Consider the following 9,250-nt stretch of genomic DNA (forward strand, 5'->3'; position numbering starts at 1 on the left):
TGGCATGGGGATTTGTTGGGTAAATGAGACCATAACCAGACCTACGTTGTTGCGGATCACTGCCCCTATTCCAGCAAGTTCATCCTCGGCAAATGTGGCCCATCAAAGTTGATCTTGAAACCATGTGTCTCTGGTGTAGTCCAAGTTGCTGTTGGGCGTTGTGTAGAGTGTGAAGACATCGGGTACTAGTGACGGACTCAGTCAAGCATTCATGGGCAAACTCAATCACCTTATTGAGGGGTAGTGTTGGCTTGACCAAGTATAAGTTGTTTCGCCGGTTCCATAGTGACCAGATCACAGCAGCAAATAAATTCAGTTCCTTATTACCTGCAAAAATAAAATCAAATATGTCAATAAAAGAGGTGCATGCCTTGAGCGTGCCATGATTCCACTTCGCCATTGTACACCACCACAAGGGCCGCAGGGTTGGGCATAGGAGATTGCATCTTACTGTTGTGTTTTGCAGGTACCACAGCAACCATTTGTGACGATCTTTCAGCGGACCAAGTTCAATTTAGTGGGTAGAGAGTTTTTGCATGCTGTCCATGCAGGGTGCTTGATTTTATTTGGGACATGGAGACCCCAAATTTTTTTCCACAGTGGCTTCAAAACCTCCACCTCACATGGACCTGGCTGACTCAAATTCATTAAAGACTCTGTCAATTACATCCTCCTTCCACACTTTGTAGACCGGGTCTATTAAGTTGCTAACCATGGTTATATCATTAGGTTTCTTGTAATAATGGTATTTCATCAATATATAAGATGTCTATCTCCTAAACCAACAAAATTTAATATTTTTTTAAAAAAATCCTTTTTAATTTGCCTAAATTCTATTGCTATAACATAATAAGTTCTATAATCAACTCCATTGTTTCAATCTCTTAGTTACAGAGATACATAGATAGACTCAGCAGAATCATATCCTATACCATTTTTAGCAAAAGACACCAACTAGCCTCCATGTTGTTATATTTTAGTTGAGCAGCAACAAGTTTATTGCCAAATGAAGATAGCCAAATTGAAATCTACTCTTACATGATCTTTACCATTTTAAAAAATTCTTACTAATGTGCTAAAAAATAAGTACAGAGAATTCTACTTAAATATTTGTAGCATCATGCATTTGTACCATCAACTCATTTGTTGTCAAAGTCACAAGTTAAAATAAATGGATATAGATTTATGTTAGATTCAAACAAGTTAATGAGTTATCAAAGTGTGCAACATTAGAACTATGGTAAATCACAAACTTTTTATTAGTTTCCTCCAATATTTCAATAATTTTCTTGTAATAAATTGTAACATTTAGTGTTCTATTTTATAGATAAAATAGAAAGACAATAAAAGTGGAATAATAATTTGATCATACCATATGTGTTTGAAATTATGAAAATTGCATGATATGGATAGGATTTCATACCTACTCAATAATGCAAATATTGTTTCGATAAAAACAAATATGTAAATATCTTTCTATTATTATTATTGTAAGGACACGATTCCTTTGCGGCCCACTAACATTTTTGGGCTCACGCAATAAAGGTCCCTCACAATATGATTTGTAGAGAATGGGCTTGAAAAGCTAGCCGCTGGCCAAGTGGCGATGCCCGGTCATGGCTTTAGAGGAAGCTCTAAGGCGTCGTACCCCATGGGATGGAGCTCCTCGGAGCTGATCCGAGGACCTTTTGAGATCTTATCCCGGTTACCCAACGACGGGATTTCTTCCGTGAAGTCCAGTCTTGTTGAGATGTTTCCCCACGTAATCTTCCTTTTTTCTTTGGGGCTGGGCCTCCCCCTTGTGATTTACTTACTTCCTTATTTTATACTCGCTTGCATTCGCTATCCTTCGTCCACGTGTAGGGTCAGTCTTTACAAACACTGACATTTGTCCCATCAGTCCAATCCCGGAATTGTTGGGGATGGTTTGATAAAGCTGCAGAGTACGGCTCTGTCAGGCGCTGGGTCTTATCTGGAAGGGTAGTAAGGATAACCTCCCCAAGGTATCTTGGATCTCCTTACGAATTCGTCCCTATACCGGTTTCACCCCTTTGTTCTGGTGGGACTATGGATCTGCCGAGGACTACACTGTCCTCGGCTGCCTCCCAAAATTCTTTTGTGCTCTGTGTTGTAGAGCTTGGGCCACAGCTCTCCTCGGATTGGGCCTTCGGACTCTCTAAGGGCAAATGGGCCTGGTCCACGAATTGTTGGGCCCCACAATTATTATTTATTTACATTTTTGATGCTATGTTATTAAAATTATTTTTTGATTTTTTGGACTTTGTTTCAATTTTTGTTTGAAATCAAAGTAATTTTGAGAAAGAATACCATATTTCAAATCTATGATTTCTCATATAAAATCATAGAAAAATAGCATAAAATTTTTTATTATACTTAAATATTTAATGCACCATTTAAAAATAATAATATAAGAAAACAAAAGTGTGTGTATATATATATATATATATATTACATATCACAAAAAGGAGTTAATAAGCATAAGGAGGAATACCATATATTTTAAATCAATTATTATTATTATGGCAAATAAAAATATTTTCTTTTATAAAATTTATAAAATAATTATCTAAATTCATTTAATATAAATAATTAATGCACAACTAGATATAATTAATATATGCATTTATTTCATTGGTTAGTAAAAGGCTAAACAAAGAGAATCTCAACATATTGATTGATATTTTGCGCCATGTGTACCATTTAATTTTTAATTTTGTGCTAAGTAAATTATTGAGTATAAAAATCGAAGGGTCCAAATTCAATTAGATTTTTAATTGGATTTCAATTGGAGTCCAATTTTCTGCCACATGTTCATCTAAGCTTTTTATTTTTGTGGCAAGTGAATTATTAAGTGCAAAAACCGAAAAGTCTAAAATCAATTAAATTTTAAATCATATATATATATATATAATGAGAAACCATTACATATTTTAGAAATGTATAGTTTTTAAAAAGTGTAAACTAATACCATGTATAATTTGAATATTTTATAAAAAAAAAAAAAAAAATTGAACCATATAATTGTGATTATTGTTAATTGTATTTGTGACTCCGTGCATATACACGGAGTTACACACTAAATCAACATAATTAACAAATAAATTTCACAATGGACTATCTTAAAATGCACCAGCTTTGTATTGTATTGTTCATTTAACATAATGAACAAACAAACAAAAGAAGCAAACTGCTTAATTATTCAATTAAGAGAGCAAAAGAATAATACTACTAACTAACTAATGTGAAACCTAGTTATTCAAAAACGTCCAAAGCAAGCAAAAATTAAGAGAGAAAAAGAATAATACTACCAATTAGGAAGAGACTGATTCCAGCCTGACCTATTGTTTAGAGGAAGTGATGATCTCTGGACTGACAACAAGGCGCACAAATCTTACACAAAGTTATCAGTTAGGAAATTTCTAATATTGATTTTTCTTGTTTTAGTTAACAAGAGTATAATTTCAATAAAAAAGAAAAAGAAAAAGAAAAAGAAGAGAGTATAATTTCGATAATGAGATTTTGAAGTATCTAAATTTATACTTCAAATTCTATGGAAGAAATGTTAATTCACAAATTCTACTTACAACCATCTCATACAATCAACTTTATATTACTTCTCATATATTATCACTACCACCATTGTTGCCAACGTGGTTGTTGCTACCATCATCTCAGCACTTGCTATTAATGGTGGTAAAAGTGTAGATAACTCAAGAACCGCCCTCACTACCACTACTGAACCTCCATCATCAGTACCGTCATTGCATGTTGGTGTCTCTAGTCCACTGCCATTGCCGCCACTTATTATTACTACCGTTCTTGTCGTCACCATCATTGGCACAATAACATCATATTACTAGCATGATACCATTCAACCAATTGAAACTGTTTGCCATCAAATTTCTCCTCCTCCAACTATTAAATTATTGTTGAAAAAAAAATCATTGCCACTATCATTATTATTATGGTGGTAAATATTGTAATATGTAAGTTTCTTAGATATTATTGAATACTCATCTAAGTAATACAAATTTAAACTAATAGAATGAAAAAATTCAAATCCCATTATTTTGTAAGTTCTAATTAACTCAAGGAGACGGTGTAAATTTTTTTGTCCTTGAATAAGGGACGTGGGTTCAAATTATGCTAACACTAAAAATCAATTATGTTGATCGGATATAAAGATTAATTATTATAAAGAGGACACCACAAATCCAAATGCTAATCATATCTTTAAAAGAAGTTCCATGTTTCCGAACATTTTTAAATTCTCTATAAACCATTGTGCCACTTGTAGTCTTTGTAATAGATCAAATTTGTAGGAGTCTAGGGCTATTGTACGGCACCAAGATCCCTGGCCCATACAGGCCCCGGGCCCAGTCCCAATGGTACAGCGCCGAGATCCCAGGCCCATACAGGCCTTGGGCCTAGTCCCATACTGGCCCTGGCACAGGCCTAGTAGAAAGGTCCAGTTATCCTGTGCCCTCCTTGGAGCTTCCTTAAATACACTGACAAGTGTAGGGCATTGAGTTCCAAGAGGTGATCGGTCAAACGTTCCCGGTCAAGTATACGAATCATTCCCACTAAAATGTGGTATGCACGGGAGACTGGGTTGCCGAACATAATCGGTCCAGAAGAAATCAAGTTCCAAGACCATAAATGCAGCACCGCCCTCTCACCTAAACATCCACTAAAATCAAATAATATTGGACTTTCAATAGCACAAACGGTGACTGTAATCATAATCTCCCCACTAACCTTGGCTATAAATAGAAGAAAGTTGGGAGAAGAAGGGGTTGAGAAAATTTGAGAGAATATAGTCAAATGAGTAAATATCAACTAAGCGTTGTTTTGAGTCTCTCTGCCGAGAACGACCCATAGTAGGAAATCCTCATGCCCACTACAAATAAATTGTAAGTCCAAGTGTTCTAAGGCCCAGAAGTCTTATACTTGGTTCCTACTATTGGCGCCCACCGTGGGGCCCTCCTACGAAGCTGTGGTTCGACTGAGACTCAAACGACAAGAATGTCTGAGGAGCGTTCAGGAGAGCGTGCACCGAGCGGCTCCATGGGATCTTCCCGGGGATCAACATGGAGGGAGAGAAGGCAGAAACGGCGAGAAGATAGGGAGCACCCAAGAGGGGAGGAAATGTCCGGATTGGGAGAGGAGTCGGCTCAGACACACTGGACGGTTTCAGACGTCTCGGCACATCGGCAGTATGACGAAAGGGACCGAGAGCTGGAGCGGTTACGCAGACTGGTGATGGATTTAGAGCTGGAAGCAAGGGGTCGACGACATGAAAGGAATTGCGACCCCCGGCAAAGGAGAAACCATGGCGAGGACTCTAGCCGATCTAGTACGCAGCAACCCCGAGACCGATCGCGTTCCCAAGAGTCACACCGACAACCACGGGAACCACGTCATCGGCGGAACCGTTCACGGTCGCATGGTTACGATCACCAAGGATCAGAATCGCCGGAGGAACGACTGCACCACAATGCCGCCATGGACGCCATGAGCCGAGCCTTGCGGATGGCGGCCCGGTCACCATTCTCCGATGAAATTGAACGGGCCCCAATGCCGAGCAGATTCACACGACCACCATTCAATTCGTACGAGGGGAGGACAGACCCCGTGGAGCATGTTAGCCATTACATCCACATGATGTCTTTGCATGCGCACAACGATGCATTGATGTGTAAGGTATTCCCCTCTAGTCTCGGCTCTACTGCACTGAGATGGTTCAATGGGTTGCGGAAGGGTTCTATACACAGCTTCGCCGAGCTGATTCAAGAATTCGACAGCAGGTTCGTGACATATAGCCGGGTGCAACAGCCGGTTGACGCACTACTTTCCATGAAGATGAGGGTCGGGGAAACCCTTCGGAGTTATGCCAGTCGATACTGGGAACTCTACAACGAGATTGGGGGAGGAAACGAGAAAATTGCAGCAAGCACCTTCAGGATGGGGCTCCCTGAAGATTCTGAATTACGGGAGTCACTGACGAGAAGACCCCCCGAGGATATGAGACAACTGATGAGACGCATAGAGGAGTACAAACGCCTGGAGGATGACCGGCTGCAAAGCAGGGGGAAAGCTCCTTTAGTGGGAAGATCTAGGCAAAGCATTCTGCCAACGAAACCAAAAAGAGACTTCAGAATGCAGGAACCAGAGGTGCAGATCGACGGGGTTAATGTAGTGTTTAAGGAGCCTGTGCACAAGATCTTGGAACGGATAAAAAATGAGCCATTCTTCAGGTGGCCGAACAAAATGGGGGGCGACCCATCTCGGAGGAACCAAAACCTATACTGCACCTATCACAGAGACAAGGGGCACACCACCGAGCAGTGTCGGGTGCTAAAAGATCATCTCGGACAACTAGTAAGGTCCGGGTACCTGAAAGAATTTGTAGCAGATTCTAGTGACCGAGAAACCGGGCAGGGCGCCCAACAGAAAGGGAATCCCCTCCCACCACCCCTTGGGATAATCGAAGTCATCCATGCCGCACCAAGAAGGGCAGCAGCAGTAAAAAGGGTGTTGACAGTGGCCTGCACGGAGGGAGAATCATCCAAGAAGAAAAAAGTTGGACGGCTATCCATCTCGTTCTGAGAAGACGATTTTGAAGGGACGGTCTAACCCCACGACGATGCTTTGGTGGTGACAGCCCGGATAGGCGGATTCCTGGTGAAAAGGGTAATGATTGATCAAGGAAGTGGGGCTGACGTCATGTACCCGGACCTCTTTGAAGGGCTCGGGTTAAAGACCCAGGATTTGGCAAAGTACGACACGCCGTTGGTCTCGTTCGACGGGAGAGTTGTAATTCCCGAGGGGTAAATCTCTCTCCTAGTGGACATGGAAGGCAAGGGAGTTATGGTTACATTCATAGTAGTCCGATCATTCGCACCATACACTGCAATCCTAGGAAGGCCGTGGATTCACGCCATGGGGGCTGTTCCGTCCACCCTTCACGTGAAAGTAAAATTTCCTACTGAGAATGGAGTTGCCGTGGTAAGGGGGAGCCAACAGGTGGCGAGGCAGTGCCTTGTCGCCGCGGTCAGGTGGGAGAAGGAGCAGCTCGGTCGAGCTGATGAAAACGAGAAAGACAATTCATAGCAATTACAGAAACCCCGAGGGGAAACTGGGGCGGACGTTGCCGAAGAGGTGCTGAAGGTAAGAATTCTCCCAGATACTGACAGATATTTCCAGATAGGTACAAGCATGAATGACCGGGAAAGGGTAGAGATGTTGTTGTTCCTGTTACAGAACATAGATGTTTTCGCATGGAGCCCGTACGAAGTGCCCGGCGTAGATCCCGAGTTCATTGTCCATAGACTCAACGTGGATCCATTATTCCCCCCGAAGAAGCAAAAACCGAGAAGAGCGTCAAAAGAACACGTCGATGCAGTAAACCTGGAGGTACAGCGGCTGAAGGAGGCCGGGGCAATAAAGGAGATATTTTTCCCGAAGTGGTTGGCAAACACTGTCGTGGTGAAGAAGAAGAGCGGGAAATGGAGAGTTTGTGTGGATTTCACAGACTTGAACAAGGCATGTCCCAAGGACCCATTCCCGATGCCCAAGATTGACCAGCTAGTAGATGCAACATACGGGCACCCGAGGATGAGCTTCCTAAATGCCTTCCAGGGCTACCACCAGATTGCCTTGGCACCCGAAGACCGAGAAAAGGCAGCATTTATCTCCCTAAATGCAAACTATCGCTACGAGGTCATGCCGTTCGGATTGAAGAATGCCGGGGCTACGTATCAGCGAATGATGACGAGAATGTTCCGAGAAAAAATTGGATGTACGGTTGAAGTTTATATCGACGACATGGTGATAAAAAGCAGAATCGAGTCACAGCATACCGAAGATCTCCGGGGAGTGTTCGAGATACTTCGTCGGCACAAATTGCGCCTGAATGCCGAGAAGTGCACTTTCGGAGTGGGGGCTGGTAAGTTCCTGGGATATCTGATCTCTACTCGGGGAATAGAAGCTAACCCCGACCAAATAGAAGCCGTGAACCGCCTCAAACCACCAAGCAATCCCAAAGAGGTGCAAGTGCTCACTGGAATGTTAGCCGCCCTGAACCGATTTATCTCCAAGTTTGCCGATCGCTGCCGACCGTTTTATCAGCTTCTGAAAAAATGGAAGGGGTTTCGATGGGACGAGAGTTGTGATGAAGCTTTTCGAGAACTAAAGGAATATTTGGCAAAGACGCCGAGGTTAACGGCCCCGGAACCCGAGGAGGATCTATTTATGTATCTTGCAGTCACCGATCATGCCGTAAGTGCTGTATTGCTGAGGGACCGGGGAGTGCAAATGCCGGTGTATTACGTGAGCAAAACCTTGGTCGATGCCGAGACAAGGTACCTGCCTCTTGAGAAGTTAGTTTTGGCTCTGGTGCACGCCACGAGGAAGTTACCACATTACTTCCAGGCACACACAGTGTTCGTCCTCACCGAGTATCCGTTGCAGACACTGTTGAAAAGATCAGACTTCACAGGGCGGATTGCCAAATGGGGGACTCGGTTAGGGTCATTTGACATAAGATACCGACCTAGAAGCTCGGTGAAGGGACAGGTTCTCGCCGATTTCATTGCAGAATTTACACCCAGGAATGAAGGCAAAATGATCTGTAGTGCGGAGATTTGCCCATGGAGATTATTTGTGGACGGCGCGTCAAATGCTATGGGGGCCGGGGCTGGCATTGTCATAATCACCCCTGAGGGTATACGGCTGGAACACTCCTTCAGATTGGGGTTTAAAGCCTCGAGCAACGAAGTCGAATATGAAGCCCTACTGGCCGGGTTGAGGGCAGTGTTACATCTGGGCGCGAAGGACGTAGAGATCTACTCGGACTCTCGGCTGGTTGTCTATCAGATCACAGGGGACTTCGAGGCTCGGGATCCCCGAATGAAAGCTTATCTAAGTACGGCAAAGCAGATTATCGGCCAGTTTGGAACGGTAAAGATATCCCTGGTATCCCGGTCACGAAACAAGCACGCTGACTCTCTTGCCACGTTAGCCTCATCGGCTACCGAGGACACACCGAGGCTTATCACGATAGAACTTGTAAGGGAGCCAAGCATCTCTGTGAAGAGTGTTCACGACCAGGCCGGAGTAGAGGTTGCGCAGGTGGCAGTGGCTGGTCCATGTTGGATGAACCCGATCATAGACTTCCTTGCCGAAGATAAAGTTCCAGAGGATGAGGCCGAGGCCAACAAGATTCGAC

The sequence above is a fragment of the Quercus lobata genome, chromosome 7 (genome assembly GCF_001633185.2).
Source record: "Quercus lobata isolate SW786 chromosome 7, ValleyOak3.0 Primary Assembly, whole genome shotgun sequence".
Classification (NCBI taxonomy): Eukaryota; Viridiplantae; Streptophyta; class Magnoliopsida; order Fagales; family Fagaceae; genus Quercus; species Quercus lobata.